We start from the raw sequence: 26,690 nt of genomic DNA, 5'->3' as shown, positions 1-26,690 counted from the left end.
TAGCCAGCCGAATAATAATGATTCATTTACTAACCCCTTCAAACCTTCAAAGCAACACAAGATTTAAAAAGAAATAAATGGTGGTGCCACGTTAAGAGCCTGTACATCACAGCAAAATTTGCAGAGGTTTCTGACATTCTCTCTCTAACATGCCTTTTGTTCAGGCAGCTAGACAAGGAACATTTTCATTCTTTCAGGGGCAAGGTGAGATTTTTTATATCCACTCGCACCATTAGTCAGCAGTTATGAAGCATCAGTGTCATTCTCATGAAGATACTCATCATCTACATCGTAATTAAACACTTCACCTTCTGAAGCAAGATCATAAAAATTAGCCCCATGTAAAAACAAAACTCAACTATTTGGAATCTAAATGTTGAGCTGCCTATTTATACTTCTCACTTTATAGAATTACAAATGATCAATAAACAAAGAAAGGTTTACAGTCTTACAGCAGCTGTCAAAAACACCCCAATCATTTCTCTTGCAGTGAATTACATTCAAGTACACTGACTGCTGTTATGTAAGAAAAGTGAGGTATTTGTAGAGTGTTGCACCATCTGCTGAAGACTCACAGATGAAAAATGGTAACTGGAGCCAGGCTTGCAGTCAGTACCTGTGGGTATCAGAGCCTAGCGAGAATCATAAAAGACCAATACTGGAGAAAAATTTATAACAGCAGTTAAAAAAATGTTTTGCAGTCTGTAGGAAAAACATAGCACTGCAGTAATCAGTGAGTTGAACTGAATGTGTGCAGCATACTAATATCCACTGGGACAATTCATAATTATTATTAGCCTCATCTTTTTAATCGCACACAGGCTCACCAAAGTAATGATTCCATTTCTTCAAGGTTCAGAATAATTTGCTTTTTTTTTCTCTGACCTTGATATTGCAGCTGAAAAAGAGAGAAAAATTCCCTTCTCAATTTACACTTCTGATTTCTTCACTCAATGTCATCCAATTTCAAATGAGACTCTTAATGCCCTGTCAAGACAAAGCTGAGGGAGAAAATCGACTTATCACATCACTCTTTCTTGGCAGCCATTACCAGCTGAACCTTGACCTCCTCCTCCTGTAAGGACGCAGTGGTTTGAGGTCTTTGCGATGTTAATTGTAGGCCAAGGCTTCTGTGTGTCCTTCTGCTCTGCAAGATAAACCATGCCAGCCCCTTACCCCACCTCAGCCATTTTGCATTCAGCATGGCCTTCCAGCTCCTGTAGCAAATTCACCGGCACTAGCACCACCCCTCAGATTTGATAATTGATACAATTTGGGGAAATGGGGATGATTTGGTTTTGCTCTTAATTAGAAGCTAACATAGAGGAGGCACTCTGGATGCAAACAAAGAACAAGGATTCTTTTCCAGCACTCTTCTACTTTGTTCTCCAAGTTTCGAGATGGCAGTGGGAAAGGGTTGGGGGTGGAATGCATTTATATTTCCTCAAGCATCCCCACTCCAAGATAACATTCCAAGACAATTGGTGTTTCCCCAGTGACATGAAATGCGTGAGATCAGAGGCACAAACAATGCGGTTCCAGGTTCCAAACTTGAATCAGTTCAGGGTTTATTTTCCTTCTCCAGTTACAATCCATTTCCTAACTTTCATGGACACAACTTCTATGGGTAGCATACTTACCTCAAGTCAGAGGATCCACTTTTAAGCCAAGACAATTAATTTCAAAATCAAGGTTAACTTTTCTAATGTAATACAGAGGGAATGCTGCACTCTTTGGAGTGAATTGAACTGCATCCAATACATTTACATCCTTCCTTTAATAAGGAGACCAAAACTTCAACATTATTAGAAATGTTGCCTCCTGCAATACCCTGCGTCACTGAAACAAAACATCCATACTTTCAGTTCCTTTCACTTAATGAAGCTTGTGTGAGACAGTTAAGAAATATTTAGATTGAAGCCCAGAACATTAGCTCAGCTCAGTTGAGAGTACTGCCATCGCCAAGTCAGAGAATTGTTTAAGCTCCACCTCAGAGGCTAAAACATAAACTGAGAACCCATTAATCCTGTTAGGTCAACATTAAAAAAATCCCACTGCCAGAATTCAGAAGAAGAGGAATGCTCTCCCTGGGATCCTGATAAACTTTTATCCCCCAGCAAACATTACAGAGATATCTTATCGAGTCATTACCACATCGCTGTGGGATTTTGCTCTGCACAAATTGGAAACTATTTTTCCAACATTGAAACATTGACTACTCTCCAAACCGACTTCATCGGCTGAGAAGGGTTTTGAGATCTTGTGTGGTGGTAAGAGATGTCACAGAATTGCAATGGTAGCCATGATGTGGATGTGCCAATGTTGTCAAAAGTCAAAAGCATTGCCCTATCGTCAGGTGAAGTGAAGGGGTAACGATCCGAAAACTTGTGATTTCAAATAAACCTGTTGGACTATAATCTGGTGCCGTGTGATTTTTGACTGAATTCTAAGTTGTCCTACCTTCCCCTGAAATACTGACTCCTTGGAGAACAAGGGTACATCATCTCATTTTGCTAGCCGCTCTCGAAAATGTAAACTCAGGTTGGTGCCAAAAACTCAGGTTTTTTTTATTTGCTCAGGAATGTGAATATTACTGGCTCGGCCAGCATTTATTACCCATTACTAAATGCTCTTCAGAATTTGTGGTGAGCTGCTTTTTTGAATTTCTGCAGCCTTTTGATTGTAGGGACACTCAATGTGTGGTTAGAAAGTAGCACTCAGGACACTGCAGAAACTCCAATGCATTTGTAGTTCCTTTAACCAAGGGTAGTGGTACATTACAGCTATTTCTGCCCTCACTCTTCTTTGTCTTGAAAAGGTCACTGGATGACAATCAACTCCAGCTCCAGTTCCCTCTCCCTCATCTGAGAGCACAGAGGCTGTAACTCATTTGATCCATCCACTATGATTGAATGACCCAAAGCAGACTGGAGATTAAATCTGGCTCCTAAATTTGCGTGGAACATACTTTAGGAGCCATTAGTACACCATTCAGCCCCTTGAGCTTGACCTGCCATTCAATAATATCATGGCTGATTCGGCTGCATTTCAAATTCCACGTTCTCATCAACCCTCAAGAATTTTCAACATCGCTGTCTGACAAGAATTTACCCACATCTGCCTTAAAAATAGTCAATAAGCCGCATTCACTTCTTTCTGAGACAGAGTGCTCCTTCAGGAGAAAAAATTGTCACTTCTTCTCAGTCCTAAAAGAGTGATCTCAAATTTTAGACGGTGTCCTGTAATTCTGAACTGACCCACAAAAGGAAACATTAATTCCCCATCCTCCTTGTCAAGACCATTCAGGATCGTATGCACATCAGTCAAATCATCCCTCGCTCTTCTAAGCATCAGTGGAAACAAGGCCAGTCTTTCCTCGTAAGACAACCCATTCATTCCAAGTATCAATCTAGGTAATACAAACAGGAATTGCTGGAACTGCTCAGCAACTGTGGCAATAACTACGGAGAGAAATCAGAGTTAACATTTCAGATCTAGCGACCCTTCCTCAGAACTTTCCAGCATCTGCAGTTCTTTTGGTTTTTATCAATCTAGTTAGCCTCTTTTGAACTGGTTCCAATGCATTTTACATCCATCCTTAAGTAAGGAGACCAAAACTGCAATAGTATTGGAGATATTGTCTCCCCCAATAACCTGTGTCACTGAAACAAAAACATCCATACTTTCAATTCCTTTCACTTAATAAAGCCTGGTAGGAAAGGTTTAGACAGAAACCCAGAGCATTAGCTCAGCTCAGTTGGGAGTACTGCCATCTCCAAGTCAGAGGATTATTCAAACTCCATCCCAGAGGCTAAAGCTTCTCATTCAAGCTGCATTATCATGCAGTACTGCAGTGTGGGAATCGAGAAGCCGTCAGCTCACTGAGGCAGATGTACAATCTTAATTGTAACAGTTGTGAGAGTCTGAGCAAACTCTTTTCCTTTCACCATAAGCAGAATTAAATGGCTATTTCTCTCGTTGCTGCCAACTAGCTGTCAACATTAGACATGAAATTGGCATATTTTTCAAAGGTAATTTAATGGCCGCAAGGATCCCAGAAAATTATGAATAGAAGATTTTTATTTTCAGAATTTTTTTAAACCTGGGGCAGCCTGTGCAATGTTACTATCCCTCCAGGATTGTCCTGGATTCTCCAGGAATTGCAGATTAGTTTCCTGGACACTGCTGCAAGAAAAGACCAGGACATTAACCTAAATTAATCTTATGTGTTTTGTTCTCATTATTTTGTGAAATAGAGTTTGTGATTTACTGAGATTTTAACGTCATTTAGCTTAGATTAAAGCTAGTGGTATGTGGGTTTTGGCTTATGTGTCTGACAGGGTTTAATGCTTAACTTCTAATCATTTCTGCATCCACAGTGATTTCTTCTAAAACCAGTGTGAAAGAGAAAGTTCCTGATGTGTATTGAGGCTTTATTTTCATTCAGAGAGTTTATGAATGAACATAGCAGTGTAGTACATTAGGCTGTCAGTTGAGAACGTTCTGGAAACAGTGTTTTCTTTTTTGATCAGGGAAACATTCAGAACTTGGAAAAAGCTTTTAGGTTTTCAGTTTGGCTAATTTGTCAAAGTCTTGGTTAAAGCAGGATGTGAAAATCACTGCTCCTAAAAAGAGGGAAATGGTTTAGAACTGTGACGAAATAGATTCCCTAAATTTAGGAGTTTAAATTAAAAGTTCATGCCCAGAATGGGTTATTTAAAGATGAGAAAGTCTATGCTCAGTCGTATAAAAGATCCAGGCAGAGGCTGAGTCTTAGAACCAAGAACTGACGCATCTGTTATTTGTGTGTTAGAGCAGGGAATACGCTCTTTGATGTGAGTACTGTAAAGGAATGATTTTGGGATTAATGGGATTATATTTTCCCAGCATGTACAAATCTTTAAATTTCTGTTATATGTAAATAGTTTTGATTAGTCTGTCTTTATATAATAAACTTGTTTCATTCTTAAAACTAGCTCTGCAGTATTGTGTGTATACTTTCAATAAAAGACCACCTTGTTAAAATAAAAATAAAAATAATGATCTATCAAGCTAGATTTCAGTCTGAGATCTGATTTGTCCGGTAATAATTTCGGCTGGAATCATAACGGTTTGAGCTCCTTCATTTATAAAAAAAAATTGGAGATGGGGGAATAATAGGTTATGCTTCCAAAAGTTCAACATTCAATCATTGGGCTAATAAGGAATCCAAAAGAATTGCGGATGATGGAAATCAGAAACAAAAACAGAAGTTGCTAGAAAATCTCAGCAGATCTGGCAGCATTGCTGGAGAGAAATTTCTCACCACAGATGCTGCCAGACCAGCTGAGCTTTTCTAGCAATTTCTGTAACAAGGAATCTGATTGACCATGGGAAACAAGTGTGTCAGAGATGGCCAATGGAGAGTGTGGGATGGGGAAGAGAAGGGTGTGAATAGTGCATTGTGGTATTCGACAGACATGCAACAAAAAAAACTTCCATAACTACGTTGAATTGACAACCCACGTGGTTAAAGATGCCCTCCAACGCATCTCGTCCACATCCCACACCTCCGCCCTCAGACCCCACCCCTCCAACCGTAACAAGGACAGAACGCCCCTGGTGCTCACCTTCCACCCTACAAACCTTCGCATAAACCAAATCATCCGCCAACATTTCCGCCACCTCCAAACAGACCCCACCACCAGGGATACATTTCCCTCCCCACCCCTCTCCGCCTTCCACAAAGACCGTTCCCTCCGTGACTACCTGGTCAGGTCCACGCCCCCTTACAACCCACCCTCCCATCCTGGCACTTTCCCCTGCCACCACAGGACCTGTAAAACCTGCACCCACACCTCCTCCCTCACCTCTATCCAAGGCCCTAAAGGAGCCTTCCACATCCATCAAAGTTTTACTTCACACATCTACTAATATCATTTATTGTATCTGTTGCTCCCGATGCGGTCTCCTCTACATTGGGGAGACAGGGTGCCTCCTAGCAGAGCGCTTTAGGGAACATCTCCAGGACACCCGCACCAATCAACCACATCGCCCCGTGGCCCAACATTTCAACTCCCCCTCCCACTCTGCCGAGTACATGGAGGTCCTGGGCCTCCTTCACCGCCGCTCCCTCACCACCAGACGCCTGGAGGAAGAACGCCTCATCTTCTGCCTCGGAACACCTCAACCCCAGGGCATCAATGTGGACTTCAACAGTTTCCTCATTTCCCCTTCTCCCACCTCACCCTAGTTCCAAATTTCCAGCTCCGCACTGTCACGATGACTTGTCCAGACTTGTCCTACCTGCCTATCTCCTTTTCCACCTATCCACTCCACCCTCTCCTCCCTGACCTATCACCTTCATTCCCTCCCCCACTCACCCATTGTCCTCTATGCTACTTTCTCCACACCTCCCCCCTCCTCTAGCTTATCTCTCCACGCTTCAGGCTCACTGCCTTTATTCCTGATGAAGGGCTTTTGCCCGAAACGTCGATTTCGAAGCTCCTTGGATGCTGCCTTGAACTGCTGTGCTCTTCCAGCACCACTAATCCAGAATCTGGTTTCCACCGTCTGTAGTCATTGTTTTTACCTCCTGAATTGATAACCCAACCTAGGGTCTCAAAATGGGATTCATCAGTTGCTTGGCACAAAACACAACCCCAAGCTCTCTTATTTTGCAATTCTTTTTTCAAATGTAGCAATGGAAAAATAGACAAGTTCTACCTTCCATTATTTGAATGTTTGAAAGCCTGTCTCCTAGTTTGTAACTGAATTGTTTGGTGCTCTCAACCCCCCTCAATAATCTAGCCTGACTGTGCCATAGTTACACATGGCATGTGATTTCATCTCTGGGACATGAATAGAAGAATGAAACTGGACAGTGATAAATAACTCTGCTGGCTAGACGTCATAAAATTAAATTAATAGTTAATCACTGATTTTTGCATTCACTTCAATTCCATTGATAAGATTTTTAAAAAGTCTCTGTTGACTTTTTAAAGTAACCTTCTGACCTCACAATCTCAAAACGCAACACGATATTGCAAATTACACCAGCACTCATACAATTAAAGTTGATAAATAATCTACTTTAAGAGGATTTACACTGATTCTGCTTCAAATCTGGGCTTTTATATGAAGGAGATGTTTATTTAGTTTTACATTATTCTGACAGGCCTTTTGTTACCATTGGCTAACTATCAAAACTCCTGAAGCAATCCGCCACACTTCCACTTAAAATGGAGAGAGAAACCAGTGTTTTATCTTTTTATTTTATCTTTTTATCTTTTTCCACCAGTTGTCAGTATTTTGTTAACTCATTAAGGTATCTCAGCCAGGGCTAAGGGCATAGCACTGTTGTCTGAGACATAAGGTTGTAGGTTCCAAATCACACAGACCTGAACCCTAAACCAAGTCAACAATTTCAAGGTAAGGATGGGAGTTTTCTTCACCAAAGGACATTAGTGAACCAGATGGGTTTTTCCAACAATCTCAATGGATTCATGGTCTTCATTAAACTCTTAATCCAGATTTGTATTGAATTCAATTCCAACATCTGCTGTGGTGGGATTTAAACCCAGGTGCCAGACATTTGCCCAGGGATTAACAGACCAGCAATAATACCACCAGGCTGTGGCCTTCCCGAAGGTGAAGATGACCAAAGACAGAAGTCAGAAACGGAATTAATGCTTCAAGTCTGGCATGACTAGTCTCTAGGAGAAAGTGAGGATTGCAGATGCTGGAGTTCAGAGTCAAGAGTGTGGTGTTGGAAAAACACAGCAGGTCAGGCAGCATCTGAGGACCAGGAATCCTGATGAACGGCTTGTGCCTGAAACATCGATTCTCCAGCTCCTTGGATGCTGCCTGACCTGCTGCGCTTTTTCAGCACCACACGCATGACTGGTCTCTGGAGCACTTCTATACTCAGGACAATACTTTACTTTAAACAATGCCAAAGAACAGACAATCTGGCCATTATCTCATTGCTGCATGTGAGACCTTACTACACAACATGGATACAAGTGATTGTCATGGAGATGCCTGCTGTTCCTTAAGGAAGTGGACAAGTTACAAATAGTTAGTAAAGCTGGCCAGTCTGAAAGTTTCCATAACTTATGCCATATACCTACAACAGAACTGAAGCATCAGGAGAACTCAACACAAGATGGAGTCCACACGAGGAGCTGATGGGCTACTGGCTTCTTGAAACCTATCTGATGAATCAGGAGTTGTTTAATAGTTTCAGAAGAGTTTGTTCCATTCCAGACAATATAGATTGAATACTCCTTGGATGCTGCCTTGCATAACCCTTTGCACCAGAGGTTTACTTAGGTGAGAGGAAATGCACCAGACAATAAAACAACATCACACAATGCATCAAAATGCTTTGCCATAAAATCAAATCATTAGTAAATGACAATCTCATTTCTAAGCAGTGAGTCAGGTCATTTCACTAATTAATCTGCTCTTTCCCCACAGTTGTTACCACAATAAATACATGAAATGTTAATCTCTTGCAGTGTTTGGTGGATAATCTCAGCTATTAGCTAAAGCCTCTCCATCTGGAACAGTAGGATGCGTTATGATGAAATTGAGGCAGTTAAGACCCAATTGGCAAAGACCAACATTCCTCATTTCTCTGCCTCACTCTCCAAAAGGCACCAATGCATATATTTCAATGACCAGGAGCCCTCCCTTGTCTCAGCCCTCAGCAATATATCTCTGATTGGATGTCTTTCTGGGAGTTTCATTGCATAATCCCCTGCTTTCAGCCGCCCTCCGCCTGGATATGGTCACCTGACAAGACCACCCTGGTGGTGTTCCTGAAGAAGGGCTTATGCCCGAAACGTCGATTCTCCTGTTCCCTGGATGCTGCCTGACCTGCTGCGCTTTTCCAGCAACACATTTCCAGCTCTGATCTCCAGCATCTGCAGACCTCACTTTCTCCTCAAAGGTGTTCATTCATTGGTAGTTTCTTGATTTTTTAGGGTTTTATGTTACTCAGAGTTGTCCATTCCTGCCACGGGTCTTTTGTGAGTAGAGCAAGATTATTTCCCACTTGCAGGTCTTTGGAGATGTGGAATAGGACATCTCGGGTGAATTTGCCTCCTTCTCTGCTGGCACTCTGTGTCTTTGTTCAGACATTGCACTCAAAGCTTTGATGATGAGCTGTTGTCTTTTTGAATAATTGGTAGTGAACTTCTCCCGGTCGTTAAGGTCAATGCTGCCAGGTCTCAAGGAGAGCTTCAGAGTGAGTTTGAAATGCTTTCTTTGTTCTCCCCGGAACACTGGCCATTAGATTCTTCAGAAAACAAAGTGGGGGAGAGAGTTTCTAGCCAGCCAGGCACAGTGCCAGTACTATCAAAGTTAATTGCGTAGGAGTTTTATCTTTGCCTACATACCTTTCCACAGTCAGTTAGAAAGTAAGGAGAGTCTTCTCCTTATCAAATTGAAAAAACTTTGATGTTGAGAATTAGGCAGATGCATCTTCCATACTGTAACTCCAGAACCTTGTCCTGGCCTTGGAGGTCAAATCCTGGAGACACACTTGAATTCTGAAAAAGCAAGACCAATTCAGCCATGCTGGAAAGGAATGATAAAACAAGAGCTAATTTTGTACACAGCAAGATCCAACAAACACCAATGGGATAATGACCAGATGATGTGTTTAAGTGACATTGATTGAAAGTTAAATATTTAACAGGACATCAGGGTTAACTCCCATGTTCCTGTTTGAATTAAATGTCAAGGTTCTTTCCATTTGATAAGGAAAGGAATCTCCTTACTTTCTAACTGATTGTGGGAAAGTATGTAAGTAAAGGTAAAACTCCGACACAATTAACTTTGATAGTACAGGCACTTCAAGTGCAGGTTAGTGGGCCAATGCAGCCTCAATTTAACATTGCCTGAAAGATAGCCACTGCAGCAAAAATAGCAGCCTAGGGTTTGTACTCAAGTGTCTGGGAATAGAAGCTGAACCTATAACAAGCAAACTCAGCACTTCTCAAGCTCTGGAATTCACTTCCTAAATTCCTTTTCCCCTCAACTTCTCTTCATGCTCTTTTATGATGTTCATTAAAACCTGCCGCTATGGCTAAGCCTTCGCTTATCTGTCTGGATAACTCATACAGCTCAGTGTCACTGTTGTCTCATTATGGTCTGTGAATCGGCTCAGGGTGGTCTATTATATTGAAAAGCATGATAGAAATATTGTCGCTATTGACAATTAATGCACAGTGTGCCTACTTCACAGTGTCCGATGCTTCTTAACCAAACTGCATCAAGGCAAACAGCTGGTCTTTCCATGTCCCTTTGAGCCTCTTCCTCCCGTCAATGAGATCATGGCTGTATTGCAGTTTCCCACAATGTGTGGTAAATATCCAGAAATCACTCCATTTCTATCTCAAATACATCCAATGAGTAAGCACCTACATTTATTGGAGTGGAGAATTCTTAAATATCCACAAGCCTCTGAATGTAGAAAGGTGATTAGAGAGAGAGAGAGACAGACAGACAGACAAGTGGAAAGAATTCCAGAACTTAGGACCCAGATAGCTAAGGAACAGTCAACAAAGGAGAAGCAATTCAAGCTGAGGTCAGAATTGGAACATCACAGGTAGTTTAGAGAGTTGGAGAGCTGAAGTAGACTATAGATAGAGAGAAGGAATGAGCCTACAAATGGATTTTAAAACATTCTAATAGGCAAAGCTTTCCTTCAGTGTTCTGTGGGCAGCACAGTAGGTGGGTGGCACAGTGGCTCTGTCATTAGTATTACTGCCTCACAGCTCCAGTGACCTGGGTTCGATTCCAGTCTTGGGTGACTGCCTGTGTGGAGTTTGCATGTTATCCCTGTTTCTGTGTGGGCTTCCTCTGGGTACTCTGGTTTCCTGCCACAATCCAAAGATGTGTGGATTAGGTGTGTTGGCCATGCTCAATTGCCCATAGTGTTCAGAGATGTGTAAGTTAGGTGCATAAGTCAGGGTGAATGGGTCTGGGTGGGACACTCTTCGGAGGGTTGGTGTGGACTTGTTCAGCTAAAGGGCCTGTTTCCACACTGTAGGGATTCTAATTCTAATTCTTTCCCGCTCCCAAACCTTATCTATTTTTGAAAGGTCTGGAATATATTCCAAAAATCTCAGGAGCATTTACCAGAAAATAAAACCCTGTGGTACTCCATGGAGTTGGAAGAATGGTCTACAGTCAGAAACTGATATTCACTGGGAGTTAAATACAGAATTGGTGACAGAGCTACTCTTTTTCAAAAAAGGAGTTTGATATTACTTAATCAGAAATAACAGGAAATGGGAATTTTGATCCCTGTGGAGCTTTTCAAAGGCACTTGGCTTAAAACCAATGAGAGTACCGAGACAATGGCAGGAAGTTAAGTTACGGTTCTGCAGCACCAGGCTTGTATGTGTCTTTGATGCAGGATGAGATTCTCCCTGATCATTTTCCCAACCTCATGGGCCTCACACTAAGCAATTTCAGTGGATGTACAGGTGGTAGAAACAGAAACAAAATATTCAGCCCATGCTAGCACTTCTACTGCATTTGAACCTTTTCCCATCTTTCCTCATCTAAATCGACCATCAGAATACTCTATTTATAGAATCATAGAACGCCTACAGTGTGGAAACAGACCATTTAGCCCAACCGACCCTCCAAAAAAGTAGCCCACCCAAACCTCTACAATTACCCCTGACTAATGCACCTAACCTGCACATCTTTGGACTGTGGGAGGAAGCCCACACAGACACAAAGAGAATATGCAAACTCCACACAGACAATTGCCTGAGGCTGGAATCGAACCCAGGTCCCTGGTACTGTGAAGCAGCAATATAACCACTGAGCCACCATGCTGCCCAACCCTTCACCTTCATCGGTTTGTCTAACTACTCACCACTGTGGTCACAGGTTCCACATTCTCATCATTCGAGGTAAAAATGTTTCTTCTAAGTTCCCTTTTTGGTTTCTTGGGAACAATCTTATACTGATGGCCTCTAAGTGGGAACATTCTCTCAGTATGCATGCTATCAAAGCCTTTCACGGTTATAATGATTCTTTTTATATTGACCCGCAGCCTCCTTATTTCAACGGAAAATAATTTAGCCTGTCAATCACTTCCTGTTACATTATTGCCCATGCATTACTGATGTTCGCCTTCTAAATCTTCTGTGCACTTTCCCCGCAGACTCTGTCATTTCCCTTTTATAACACGGTCAGGTTTTGTTTAGGAAAGAGGGTGTGGACTGGTCCCTTTACATCTCCCACCCAGTGAATGGTACGAGGTTGTTCGGCTAGATCACATGTTGTTTAACATTGCCCCTAAGCAAAACAGAAATAATTGGGTCATTTTACTGTAAATTATGCCCAGATTCCACACTGCTGTAAGTGACTGAAATTAATATTACACAATTTATCTGGAGACTTTGATGTAGATTTGGTCAGGAGCTCAGAATGTGGTAAATTAAAGTTAAAACACACAATCTGTCTCATTGGTCATCAATATCCTTTGAGATTTACCACCAGAAAGAGAAAATAGTCATTGATGATCAAAGCTGATCTCAACCAATACCCAAACATGGGCACATTATAGTAGGAGTCACTCTGAGATCTAGTGGTGTGCCCAAGTATTGTCTTCAATTAGATTAACAACTTCAATCTCGACCCAAGATTGATTCGATTTATTATAGTCATGTGTACTAAGTACAGTGAAAAGCTTTGTTTTGCTAGCAGTACAGGCAGATCATAGCTAACAAGGAGAAAATGATCATAGAGTGCACAGACAAAGTAAGGCATATAGGTTACACTGCGCAGGAGGTGCACAAAGCAAGATCAACATTAACAAAATCAATGTTATTTGAAGTTAGAGAGTCCATTCATCAGTCTAATAATGGCTGGGAAGAAACTGTTCCTGAACCTGCTTGTGCTTGTGTTCAAGCTTCTGTATCTTCTGCCTGATGGAAGAAGTTGGAAGGCAGCATTACCAGCTGGGAGAGTCTTTGATGATGTTGGCACAGCAGATTGGGCAGTGTCAGATGTGGCTCAGTCAGTAGCATCGTCACATTGCAGTCATTAGGTCAGACATCACACAACACCAGGTTAGAGTCCAACAGGTTTGTTTGAAATCACAAACTTTGAGAATGTAGCTCCTTCGTCAGGTGAAGTGAGAGAGAAGCATGCTGGCACAGACTTTATAGGCAGAGAGATCAATGGCAGAGAAATCAAAAGATCATACAATTGGTATGAGTGAATTTTTGAATAATAAGTCTCTGCAGATGATAAAAAGTGTCAGACGGTGTGAGTGAAGTGTCAACAGCTGAATAACAAGGGATGACTATAATCTGATTAAATAAGGCAGAGAGATAATTACAAAAAAATAAAAATAAGGTGATGACACAAAACAAATGACTGGAATAACATGAGAGGTATAAGAGTCACATGTTGAGGGTCCAACCAAAGTAACAAGCAACCCAAAACTGTACAAACTAATTAAGGTAGAGAGATCATAACAATTTATCAAGGTGATGATGTCAAAACAGGACAGTAAGAAAGATTTTACTGGTACAGAACAGTATGGAAGGGTTACATGTAACGCAACATGAACCCAAGGTCCCCTCAAGGTACACAATAATACAGAATTGCTGAGCAGAAACTGACAGCCAAGTTCCGTACCCATGAAGGTAGCCTCAACCGTGATCTTGGGTTCGTGTCATGCTACATGTGACTCCATCATACTGTTCTGTTTCTGTTTTGACACCAATACATTGATAAATTGTTATGATCTCTCTATCTTAATCAGCTTTGAGAGTGTGGTGCTGGAAAAGTACAGCCAGTCAAGCAGCATCTGAGGAACAGGGGAATCGATATTTTGGCCATAAGCCCTTCATCAGGAATGAGGCTTGTGGGCCAAGGGTGCTGAGAGATAAATGGGACAGGGGTGGGGCAGGAGGGAAGGTAGCTAGGAATGTGACAGGGAGATGAAGGTGCAGCTTGTACAGTCTTGGAAAACTTGTTACTTTGGTTAGACCCTCAGCATGATACTCTTATACCTATCATGTTATTCCAGACATCTGGTTTGTGTCCAGCACCACCTTATTTTTAATTTTTTTGTGATTATCTCTCTGTTTCATTTAATCAGATCATAGGTGATCCCTTCACTTGTTATTCAGCTGTTGACACTTTACTCACACCGTCTGACACTTTTGATCACCTACAGACACTTCTTATTTGAAACTCCATTCACACCATTTGTATGATAGCGACAGAGACAGAGACAGAGAGAGGGGGAGAGAGGGAGAGTCCTATAGCAGGAAACAGGCCCTTCAGCTCAAACTAGTCTGTGCCAACCAAAATTTTTTTTAATTTCAAAAATATACTTTATTCATAAAATATTTTGATGATCTGTACAATTGGTCATGCTATATATCCGTAAACATTCCATTTCTTGGTATACAGAGACAGAGTAATCATTCGTATATACAGGTCTGTACGATTACATATTTAGCTGAGGCATCAGCAGAGCCCAATTGCCGACCAAAATGTCCACCCACGCTAACCCCACTTCCATATGCTTGGTCCATATCCTTCTTTCTAATCCTTTCCCATCCATGTATTAGTCCAAATGCCTTTTAAATGCTGTTAATGTACATGCCTCAACCACTTCCGCTGGCAGCTCATTCATATACATACCACCCTCTGTATAAAGAAAGTTGTCCCTTAAGTTCCCTTTAATTCTTTCCCCTCTAACCTTAAAGTGATGCCCTCTAGTGCTTGATTCCCCAACCCTGGGAAAAAGACTGAGTGCGTTCACCCTATCCATGCCTCTCATGATTTTATACATTTCTCTAAGATACCCCCTTCAGAGTCTTCTAAGCTGTAAAGAAATAATGTTTTGATCTCTCTGCCCTTGATCTCTTAGCCTTTAAATTCTGTGCATCTCTCACTTCATCTGACAAAGGGGTAATGCTCAGAAAGCTTGTGATTTCAAATAAACCTGTTGGCCTATAACCCGGTGTCATGTGATTTCTGACATTTTCAACACCAGTCCAACACCTACACCTCCACATCAAGACATAAGGTTGTCAGTTAGTGCCTCACACCAGCACAAAGCCCAGGTTGACAGCCCTCGTGTAGTGCTGAGGGACTGCTGCACTGTCGATGGGCCCATCAAACAGGCCCTGCCAACCCTTTCAGGTACCAAAGTTCCTATCGTACCTCTCAAAGAGGAGCAGTGGATTCTCTCTGCTATCCTGTGGGTACACTTATCACTCAAACCACGTCACTAAAACAAGTTTGTTGATAATTGATCTCTTTTCTGCTTGAGGAACTCTACAAATTGGCTGCAAGTTTTGCATAATACAGCACTGACAACCAGCCAACAAGTAATAACAATTGTACAGGTCATTGGTGGGGCCTCTTCTGGAGTACTGTGTGCAGTTATGGTTGCCTCCACTGTACTGTAAAAGTGTATCAAGTTAAAAATCACAACACCAGGTTATAGTCCAACAGGTTTATTTGGAAGCATTAGCTTTCGGAGCGCTGCTCTTTCACTACCTGATGAAGGAGCAGTGCTCTGAAAGTTAGTGCTTCCAAATAAACCTGTTGGACTATAACCTGGTGTGCGATTTTTTAGTTTGTACATCCCAGTTCTACACTGGCATCTCCAAATCATAGAAGTCTATGGTTCTGTACCTTTCACCCAGTCTTCTTCTCTCACCACTCTTCTGCTTGCTGATTTACAGTGCTCCCAGTTAAACAATGTTTTGATTTTAAAGTTCTCATCCCTATTTTTAACAACATTTCCTTCGTAACACCCCCTCCTTAAATAAATAAAGATTAGCATTTCTATAGCACTTTTCATGACCACCAGGCACCAAACAGCTTTGCAGCCAATGAAATACTTTTGAAATGTGGTCGCCTTTGACATGTAGAAACTCAGCAGTCAATTTGAGCACAGCAGGATCCCACAGCAAAATGATAATGTCTAGATAATCAGTGTTGTGATGCTGCTTTGGAGATTTAAAATAGCTAGGATTCTCCTGTTTATCTTCAAAATAATCCAATGCATGCTTGGCAGAATAGATATCGATTGAATGGCTCATGTGGAAGACAGCACCTCAGACAGTGCACTCTTTAGGCCTAGAATTCTATAGGATATGCACACTCTTCAAACCTAGCCTCTTGCACATCACCAATTTCATTGCTTTATCACTGGTGACCATGCATTCAGCTTCCAAGTTCCTAAACTTAGATGCCCTTCATAAATCTCTCTACCTCTCCCTTAAAAAATCTCTTAAAATCTGCCTCGAGACCCACAGCCCTCAGATCTCATTTGGTGGTTTGGAATCAAATTCTGTTTATGGACAACTGGAAGAATGACTACATTGAAGGCTATAAGTTGTTGCAGTAGTCAGAGCTACAAATCACACATCAACCTGGTGTTGTGTGATTTGTAACCTTGTCCACCACAGCCCAACACTGCTCCTCCACATCATGCAGTAGTCAGGTTCTCTCTCTGGCAGCAATAAAAGGGGTGTTTCATTGGAAAAAAGGGAGACAAAAGCCTTTGCAGATGGAATGTAGATTGTTGCCTGCGACCGGGAGTGCAGGAGAGGTTTTAGAAAGACCTTTTTGTTCTCACTTTCACATCACATCAACTGGTAATTAACAGAACAATGCAAAAAGTACACAACAACTTCAGGAAGAAGAGAGACAGTGAGTGGTTCAGTGATAAGGAATTTATCTGTTACAGTTTCCCATTGTTTACCCAGATTAACACCATTCATTCATTCTTGAAGCTTCTTCACTTGTTGACATTGCAGACTAACCTTTGGAGGGTGTTCTGTAATATCAACAACCTGCATTTGCATAGTTTCCTTGTTTCAGAGGGGCTTTATCAATTAACATTTGACACCAAGCTAGATAAGGAGATATTAGGACAGGTAAACAAACAGCCCTGGTCAATGAAGCAGCTATAAAGGAAGATATTAAAGCAAGAAGAGAAGCAAAAATGCACAGGGGTTTAGAAAGTGAATTTCAGTGTTTAAGACCAAGCAGTTGAAGGCATTGCCACCAGAATCTAGAACTAAGAACAATGCCGCACAGGAACAGGCCCTTCAGCCCTTTAAGCCTGTGCTGCCCCATTTGCCCTTGCATACTAAAACTGTCTTCACTTACAGGATTCATATCCCTCTATTCCCTTCCTATTCATAGTTGAAAATCACACAACATCAGGTTGTAGTCTAACAGGTTTATTTGGAAGCACTAGCTTTCAGAGCCCTGCTACTTCATAAGGTGGTTGTTCTGATACTCTACAACCTTATACTCCATAACCACCTGATGAAGGACCAGCGCTACGAAAGCTAGTGCTTCCAAATAAACCTGTTGGACTATAACCTGGTGTTGTGTGATTTTTAACTTTGTACACCCCAGTCTAACACTGGCGTCTCCACTTCATGACGTCCTGTTCATATATTCGTTTAGATGCTTCTTGAATGCTGCTATTGTGCCTGCTCCCACCACCTCCTCTAACAGTGTGTTCCAGGCACTCACCACCTTTACTTGAAAAACTTGCCTTGCATATCTCTTTTAAAGTTGTCCACCCGCACCTTGAACCTGTGACCCCTAGTGATTGACCCCTCCACCCTGGGAAAAAAGCCTCAGATTTTCTACTCTATCCATGCCATTCACAATCTTATAAACTTCTATCAGGTCGCCCCTCAACCTCCTGTATTCCAGTGAAAACAAACCCAGTCTTCAATCTTTCTTCACAGCTAAAATCCCTCATACCAAGCAACATCCTGGTAAACCCTTTCCTTACCATTTCCAAAGCATCCACATTCTCCTGGTAGTGTGGTGACCAGAACTGTGTGCATTTAGAGGTGCACAGAAAACTCAGAATTGTAGGACTGGGGCAGACAGCAAGGATCTGCCTGCAGCGACAGTGGTCTCCTCCCCATCAGGTAGATTACCTGCTAATCTCAAACAGCAAGGAGTCACTGCTGTCAAATTATTCTTTAAGGAAAGAACTGAATTTATATAGTGCCTTTCACAACATTGGGACATTTTAATTTACTTTGCAGCCAATGAGACATATTGTCACTGCTGCAACGTGGAAAACACACCAGCAAATTTGTATCTGGCATGATTCCAAAACCAGCAATGAGATAAAAGAATCGGGCTGCTTGATGCAGTTCTTTTGAGAGAAGGCCAAATATTGGCCTGGGCATTGGGAGAACTCCCTCGTTCTTCCTGGAATAACATTACGGGATTTTAAAACAAATATTTAACTGTGAAAGTCAAAAGGGCCTCAGTTTAATGTCGCACCCCAAAGATAGCAACTCCAGCACAGCAGCATTTCTATATTGTTGTCTATGCTCCCCATTATAATGGTTGCAATCTCTGAACAGCAGTAACACATACACACAAGGGCTACACTACACTATGTAAAAAACAGCACATAACACACACACATAATCACTACAGTATAAAATATATAGTACATTATACAATCAGTATGATTTAAACCACAAACATTACACTAAAACTGTGCACTGTTTGTACAATACCTGATATACATCCTGCAAGCATTACAAATTCTATTACAGTCTGTTTCTTTAGGAATATAATTAGACATTGGGTAACTAAATGTATTTTGATTTATTTTCCCATATATAATCAACATTTATTTACCTGTCTGTTCAGAGATAGAGAAGGTACATCAGCTGTTTTGGGTGCAAAACAATGTTTCTTGTGCAGATGCCTCACTGTATGGGAAGATGAGGGCAGTCAATCCAGCAATACCAGTGACAGTCTCCGTTTCTGCTTCATGCTGAATTGATGCTGATGTAAAAGTCTGAACATGAGAGTGGCTGCAATTTATTCAACACAAAGCATTGCATAATCCTTCAGCCCACAAACAGCATCATTATAAAACACACCAGATGTCACTGCAAAGGGCACCAAACCAAAGGAATTAAACGTGGGATTCACTGCTCCTACTCTAAACCTTAAATTATATGCTCAGAATATATTTAGCGGATAAAACAAGAAATCCTTGGAATTGCTTTATGATTATTACTGTACTGAACTGAAACCCAACTTCTCTCTCCCTGTTAAAAATTTATATCTCAAATATTTTACTCGTGAAGAGATTCTCACACATGGTAATGCCATTATGGTTTTTTTTCCTCCAATCGCTATTCCTAGGACAATAACAAATGCATTTCTTAAATTTAACTCCCATTTCAATATCACAGAAAATTTTCAATGCAAGTCTAACCTGACTGCAGCTCCAGGAGATTCAGGACTGGATTAAAGTCCAGGTTCCGCAGGTAGTTAGGCAGATCTGGCTACCATATGGACCATTCCAAGCTTTTCAAGTGTGCAATCATTTCCCCAAATTTCCACACCAATTTCATGTCTGCCTCTATAACATTCAACTCCCCTATCTATGAAATATCTATCTAACTCAGCTTTGAATAAATCCAATAATCCAGCCTCCCCTGCTTTTTAGGGAACAGAATTCCTCAGACTAAAAACCTCCAGAGGAAACAAAATTCTTGTCCTTTTCATTTGAAAAGGGAAACCTTCCATTCTTAAACTTTACCCCTTAGTATCAATATGATGGGACATCCTTCTAGTATCCAATCTTTCTTCATAAGATAAACCCTTCATTGCAGAAATGAATCAATGGACATTCTCTGAACTGCTTAAAAAGGAAGATTAGATTATATTCTCTAAAGTGTGGAAACAGGCCTCTTGGCCCAACAAGTCCACACCGACCCTCTGAAGAGTAACCAACCCAGACCCATTCCCCTACATTTACTCCTGACTAATGAACCTAACACTATGGGCAATTTAGCATGGTCAATTCACCTAACCTGCATCTTTGGGTTGTGGGAGGAAACCAGAGCACCTGGAGGAAACCCATACAGACACAGGGAGAATGTGCAAACTCCACACAGTCACCTGCAGTTAGAATCAAACCCAGGTGCCTGGCGCTGTGAGGCAGCAGTGCTAACCACCGTGCCACCCCTGCTATCCTATCCTTTTTCAAAAAGGAGACCAAACTAGAACTCCAGTATAGTCATCTTGAAAGATGTTCCCACCCCCAAAATCTATAACAGACTGTTGGTTTATCTTCCATTAACTGCCTGCTTGTTAATGTCAGCTGCAGCCTTAGGCTCCAGATCATTGTTGATGACACCAGCTGTTATCCTCTTGATCCTTCTCACTCTCTGTGCTGATGGACCACATTCAAGCTCGGTTGAGCCGTAACTTCCTCCAGCACACACCAGGATGACCAAAGCCATTGTTTTTGCATCCTGCCAGAAACTCTGAGATCTCAGTGCTATCACCTGTCACAACCTAAACCAGACACATTCTCAACTCAAATCCCAAATGACCCCACGTTGCAGGCCTGAATACATACTTTTATTTTTCATTGCAAAGTTTGCCTGCTTCCACCTTCACAGAGATGTAAACTCATTGTCACATACATAGCAACAGAGCCTCAAACGTCAAGAGATTTGGTATAAAAATCATGAATTGCTTTTGTTCAAACATATATTTAAAAAGATTGACAGTTGGTTTATAAACTTCAGTGGTTTATTTAATCTCTAGCACATCAGAACTCAAAACAATATTATTGTATCAGAAAATGCTTTGCAATAAAACTGTAAGCATTTTATACTCCCTGAACATGTTTCACAAAATTTACCACAGAATCAGTGAAACAGAATTCAATTGTCAATTAACACCAGTCTTCCAATGCAAGCCTAAGCTGACTATGGCTCCAGGACATTCGGGACTGGAGTAAAGTCCATGTTCCACAGGTAGTTAGGCAAAGTGAAACTCATTGAATAAACAGGTTCTCCAACTCTTGGATTTCCCAAACTCTGCTGTGCACATTGAAGTCTCCAAAATGGGTACTACAGGTTGAAGACTCGAATCATAAGGAATCTCAATAAAATAAACAGCTTCATCAATGCCTTGCTCTCCTTAATCAGAAGTCTCACTGATACAAAGGCCCTCTCACCTTTAAAAGCAGCAGCTGAGCCTGGGTCACAGTTCCAAGGACAAGTCATTACCTCACAAACAGGAGAGTGCTGATGTCCTTCTAAATACAGCTGGCCTTCTGTGAAGAGAGAAACAGAGTTAATTTTTCAGGTCCATATTCCTTCATCAGAACTAAGAAGTCATAAATGTAACAAGATTAAAGCAAATACACAGACAGCATTAGATTTTAATTTTCCATCATTTTAACCCCTCCTGTCCTTCCAAAATATTTTGTTTCTTTTTATTCCTTCATTGGTCTGGGTGTTGTTGGCGAGGTCAGCATTTGTGGCTGATCCCTGTTTGCCCTTGAACTGAGTGGTCTTTTAGGCCATTTCAGAACATAGTTAACAGTCACATTGTGGTGGGTCAGGAGTCACATGTAGTGCAGATTGGGTAAGGACGGCATATTTTCCACATTATTAATGAACCAGATGGTTTTTAAATTGACAATTGATAATTGTTTTGTGGTCACAATCAGAAACCAACATCAATTCCAAAATTATTTACTGAATTTAAATTCCTCCAGTTGCCTTCCCAAGTATGATAAATGCCCCCCTCCCAACCCCTTCTTTTCACTGGACTCTTCCCCCTGTCTCAGCTTCAAGACCTGACACTGTTCTAACTTTTTCCAGTTCCAATTAAAGATCATTGGTTGGAGACTGCCAGATCTGCTGAGTATTTCTACAATTTTCTTATTTTTATTTCCAACTTCCACCATTTACAATGCAATATTTAAATTCAAGATTGCAAATAATAAACTGAATGCTGAAGATTCCAGACACATACATACATAGGCACTGCTTGATTCAAATAAATATTTCATGAACAAACTCAGTTCTAACTATTCTGCGGCGCTGCTGGTGAAATGACCCTCTCTGATGCATTCCCTGAATACTATTAGCTTCCTGAACCCTTTTGCTGTTCGCATATCAAAAATAATGCACGAGGATATTGTTTAAAAATAAAAATTGCAACTTCTCATGCAAAACAGAATAAAAATAAAATAAAAAAGATGCCAGAACCATTCACTTCATTCAAATAACGCTCCCAGTGTAAATACAGCGAGGGTGTGTAGTCAACACATTGGGAAATATAGAGCAGTACGGGTTCCTAGTGCTCACAAATGACCATCTGACGTATATATCTGCTCATGCCTTCAGTCTCTCTCCAGATATCACTAATCTACCCCCAACCCCCATCATCTAGCTCCAATATGTTTGTTAAACGCCACGAATTATTCAAGGAAGCGCTTTTTATTTGAAAAATGAACAATATTCCCTCAGGATCTTTTCGTTTTGATTTGCTTGTTGGCTCCTATCTCCTCCCGACCCACCCCACAGTTTGTTTTTGTCTCTCAGTAAATCCTTTCTTTGAGCTGGAATGGAATTCCATGGAGGAATTTTCATTTTAATCGGGTCGAGGGATGGGCGCCAGTAATCGGTCAGTTCCTTATAAAAACAGGAGGGTTTTCTTCTGATGGTGCTGTGAGCGGTGCCTGACATTTGATGAAAGCTTCAAATATTGGAGGACATAATTTATTAAAACAAAAATGCAATTCATATCCCCCTTCCCACCCAACAGCGCTCTAATAGCAGCGATAGAGAGAGAGAGAGAGAGATATTCAGGATCCCCCTCTCTCAGTAACTGTCTTGAATCAGGGGGTTTCTCTTCAACCGAGAAAACTAGCACTATCTCACCATCTGTAATTGAAAACCACATCACTAATATACACTTCACAAATTCCAACGACTTCCTGCCCCGGGCTTGCTAACATGCCTTAAGTTTTTTTTGTCATTTATTAAAATACAAAGAGAAAACAGTGCTGAGGTTGGAAGACAGCTGATTATTTATTTTAAATTCTGGTAAGAAATCACTGGTCTGAAGGCAGAGGGGGTTTATTTCTGGTTAAGTACTGGCCTAGGGGTTGGAGTGATTGTGAAGGGTTTTGTTTTTACTCATGCTGAAGGTTCGGGCTGTTTGAGGATGTTGTGAGGGTGGGGTGAGGTGGAGACGGAGCGCCGCCGCAGACTGCAGACTCAGCACCTGTTTGGAAATAAGTGGAGTTGCTTTATTTCGTACATGGACTGAATAAAAAAATTTTTTTAAATATAAAATGAAATACAAGCAGAAAATGCTGGACGGGCTTCGATGTGGCAGAGTCTATGGGCAGAGAAACAGTTAAAGGTGCAGTTTGATCATTTTCCATCAGTGCCTCTATTTCCACAGAGGCTGCCTGACTTGCTGAATAATTCCAATGTGTTCCGTTTATACTCTGCACTTGAAGAGCTCACTTTCTGTGAGAAGGAGTCGGTGGAGTTGGAGAACGTTACAATCCTGTTCTGTAAGTGATTCCCGGCAGAGCCGCAGGAAGGAGCAGTATTACCGACCAGTCACGCACAAGCTCACTCTGCAACAAACCCTGTTGTGTGTCACAGATCCATCCACTAAATCCACCCAATCTCCTGCATTTCCAGCTTAATAACATTAAAACCTTCCTAACAATGACAGCGCTGATGGGGTGGAAGAATGAGAGTAATATTTGACATCACCTTTGGAATGCTGCCGTTCAATTCTGGTCTCCCTGCTATAGGAAGGATGTTGTGAAACTTGAAAAGGTTCAGAAAAGGTTTACAAGGATGTTTCCAGGGTTGGAGGATTTGAGCTATAGGGAGAGGCTGAATAGGCTGAGGCTGTTTTCCCTGGAGTGTCTGAGGCTGAGGAGTGACTGTACAGAGGTTTATAAAATCATGGATAGGGTGAATAGACAAGGTCTTATCCCAGAGTGGAGGAGTCCAGAACTAGAGGGCATAGATTTAGAGTGAGAGGGAAAGATTTAAATTGGACCAGAGGGGTATTTTTTTCCACACAGAGGGTGGTGAGTGTATGGAATAAGCTGCCAGAGGAAATGGTAGAGGCTGATACAGTTACAACATCATTTAAAAGGCATCTGGATGGGTATATGAATAGGAAGGGTTGAGAGGGAAATGGGCTGGGTGCTGGCAAATCAGATGTTATGAAGGTGTAAAGGTACTGTAATGTTACGACAGTTGAAAATCTAGCAAAACTACCTGACACAGCACAAAGTATTCTGAACAAAGTAACAATGTAACGCATGGTCGAAACAAATAGAGTAGCTGGGTTGCCATGAGACAAAAACAAACTCCAATTCGGCAAATCAGTTTAAATTATGCCCCAAGATGCCAAAATCCAATCAAGTTTGAATTTAGTATTTTGATAATATTAAAAACAATGAAATGATCTGATGATTTGGGTTATAAAACCGGACATTTTGAACAGCCAGAGAGAGAACTGCCAAAAGACCAACACCTGTAGGCTGCTAGCTCAAGAGCTCTCGGAGAGGTACCTGTTTGTGGGGAGAGTCTGCACCGCAGAACATCGAAACCAACCTGGAGAGAATCTACAGAGGAAACTCAGTAAAGCTGACTGGTTTTGGAACATGATTATTTTTTGTAAATCTTAATCGGGATTATTTTATCAGACTAATATTGTAGAGTGGGAGGTAAAAGATAGGCTTAAGAGAAAGGAGTTTTAAATAGTTGTTGTTTTAATATCCTGTGTTGGACTTAAAGAATAAAGTTGTTAATTTTTACTTTAAATTTTTACCTCTGTGATAGTTCTTTGCGTCTCAAATTTTAACAGATTACAGCACAGAGTGAATCTTTTCTGTACTACTGGTTTAAATTAGCAGAGGGGTTTACCCCATGTCGTAACAGATTGGGGGCTTTCGTCTGTGATTTGAACAGGTTTAGACAGTTTTGAATAGATTTGGTGTACGAAAAAGCCCAGTAGATTTAAACATTTGCAGGTTAGTGTCCTAGATCTTTAAATAAAATGTAGGTGAGACAATTTGTTTAATTTCGGTGACTTGCGATTGGTTAAATTAAAAGTGAGAGAAATGGCTCTTAAAATTGCTGAAGACATTCTGGGATTTGAAGATGATTCTCAAATTTGCCAAGAAAATTTAGAAGGAAAGAAAAAGGCCATACTTTTAGAATTAGCAAAGAAGTTAGATTTGGGTTTAACCAAGGACAAAAGTAAAGCTGAAATTGTAAGGGAGTTACTCAAACACTTAGGTCTGTCAGAGAAACAGATAAGCGCAGTAGAGGTAGAAAAACTTAAATTACAATTGAGGAAAATTGAGTTAGAAGAGAGAGAGAGGAAAAAGAGAGAAAGAGAAGGTTCTTTGCTGAGCAAAGAGAGAGAGAAGAAAGGGAGAGAGAAAGAGTGAGAGAATTTGAACTTGAGAAATTGCGACTTAGTCAGCAAAGTCAAGTTAACAGGATGGACATTAAAAAAGAAGGTAGTAATATATACAAATATGTCAAAACTCTGCCACATTTTGATGACAAAGATGTTGAAGCCTTTTTTATTTCATTTGAAAAATTGGCTCAGCAGATGGAGTGGTCCGAGGATTTATGGGTAATGCTAGTTCAGACTAAACTGGTAGGCTGAGCTAGTGAAGTATTTGCAGTGCTGTCAGATGAGAGGTCAAGAGATTAGGAAGAGGTTAAACAGGCTATTTTAAGTGCTTATGAATTGGTACCAGAAGCAATTAGACAGTGATTCAAAAACATAAAGAAGGAACCAAGTCAGACTTATGTTGAGTTAGAAAGAATTAAACATAGGTCATTTTGATAGATGGGTGTGTGGTTTAAAAATAGATAGGACATTTGAGGCACCAAGAGATTATTCTGCTGGAGGAGTTTTAAAAACTCACTTCCAATGATGATAAGAATTCATGTGGAGGAACAGAAAGTTCAAGAAGTGAGAAGGGCAGCAGAATTAGCAGATGAATACATGTTGGTGCATTAGACAAGCTTCCAGCCAGAAGGGGAGATCCTACACTACTGGTAACAGTTTACCACAGGTTAAAAAAGAAGCCAAAGAGGGTGGAAAGGAGGTGAAAGGCCTCAGGTGTTTCCACTGTGGTAAAGTGGGACACGTAAAGTCACAGTGCTGGTCGTTAAAGAAAGGCACTGTGGGAAAAATTGTGGTAGAAGCAACTAAACCAGTGACATTAGTGAAGGTAGTAAAGGAGACCCCAAGAAGAGCTGAGGAGCTGCTGGAGAGTGTACAACCTAGGCAGGGGCTGGGTATGGAGTTAGTACCTGATTCTATAAAGATTTTGTTGCTGTGGAGAAAGTTTACTCAGGTAAAACAAGGGGAGAAGGACAAGAAGTTATACTTTTGAGAGATACAGGATCTAACCAGTCTCTAATAAGAGATGAGCGAATTTGAACTCTTTCTGATCTGATCCCCGAGAGTGTGATAATTTGTGGGATAGATGGACAGAAATTTAGCGTTCCCCCATTTAAGATCAGGTTGGAGTACCAACTCAAGACTGGGGAAGTGACAGTGGGAGTGATTGACAGAGTGTCAATTCCAGGAATTCAGTTTGTTTTTGGGAATGATTTGGCAGGGTGCAAAGTGGGAGTGACACCCCTTGTGGAGAAGCCCAAGGAAGACCAAGAAACTGAGTTAAAACAGAAATATCTGATATTTTCCCAGATTAAGTAGTAACCAGATTCCACTATCATAAGTCACAGCACAAAGCAAAAATTAAAGGGAAAGCTGAAGTAGTTGGGGTTCAGTTAGCGGACACCCTGTTTGATGTAATGGCTCTTAAA

The 26,690-nt window shown here is 41.1% G+C and overlaps 2 long non-coding RNA genes across 3 annotated transcripts in view; both read right to left on the bottom strand.

Annotated features, from left to right (window-relative positions):
* LOC122540576 (uncharacterized) overlaps positions 1–26,690 on the bottom strand; it is a 124,084-nt gene that overhangs the window by 36,852 nt on the left and 60,542 nt on the right. The window contains exon 3 of one of the 2 annotated variants that reach the window (XR_015751963.1): positions 21,023–21,121. This is a non-coding gene — a long non-coding RNA (uncharacterized LOC122540576). Of the gene's footprint in view, positions 1–20,599; positions 21,122–26,690 lie in introns of those variants that run through there. The other variant, XR_015751962.1, reaches the window with a different exon arrangement.
* Positions 7,235–18,841, bottom strand: LOC148142238 (uncharacterized). The gene is made up of 2 exons (XR_015752036.1): positions 18,676–18,841; positions 7,235–9,536 (listed from the first exon to the last, which is right to left on the bottom strand). It is a non-coding gene; the product is annotated as an uncharacterized LOC148142238 (long non-coding RNA).

The sequence above is a fragment of the Chiloscyllium plagiosum genome, unplaced genomic scaffold (assembly GCF_037043375.1).
Source record: "Chiloscyllium plagiosum isolate Xiang-an unplaced genomic scaffold, Cpla_swu_hap1 HiC_scaffold_29, whole genome shotgun sequence".
Lineage (NCBI taxonomy): Eukaryota > Metazoa > Chordata > Chondrichthyes > Orectolobiformes > Hemiscylliidae > Chiloscyllium > Chiloscyllium plagiosum.
This window is presented reverse-complemented; position numbering and strand designations above follow the sequence as displayed.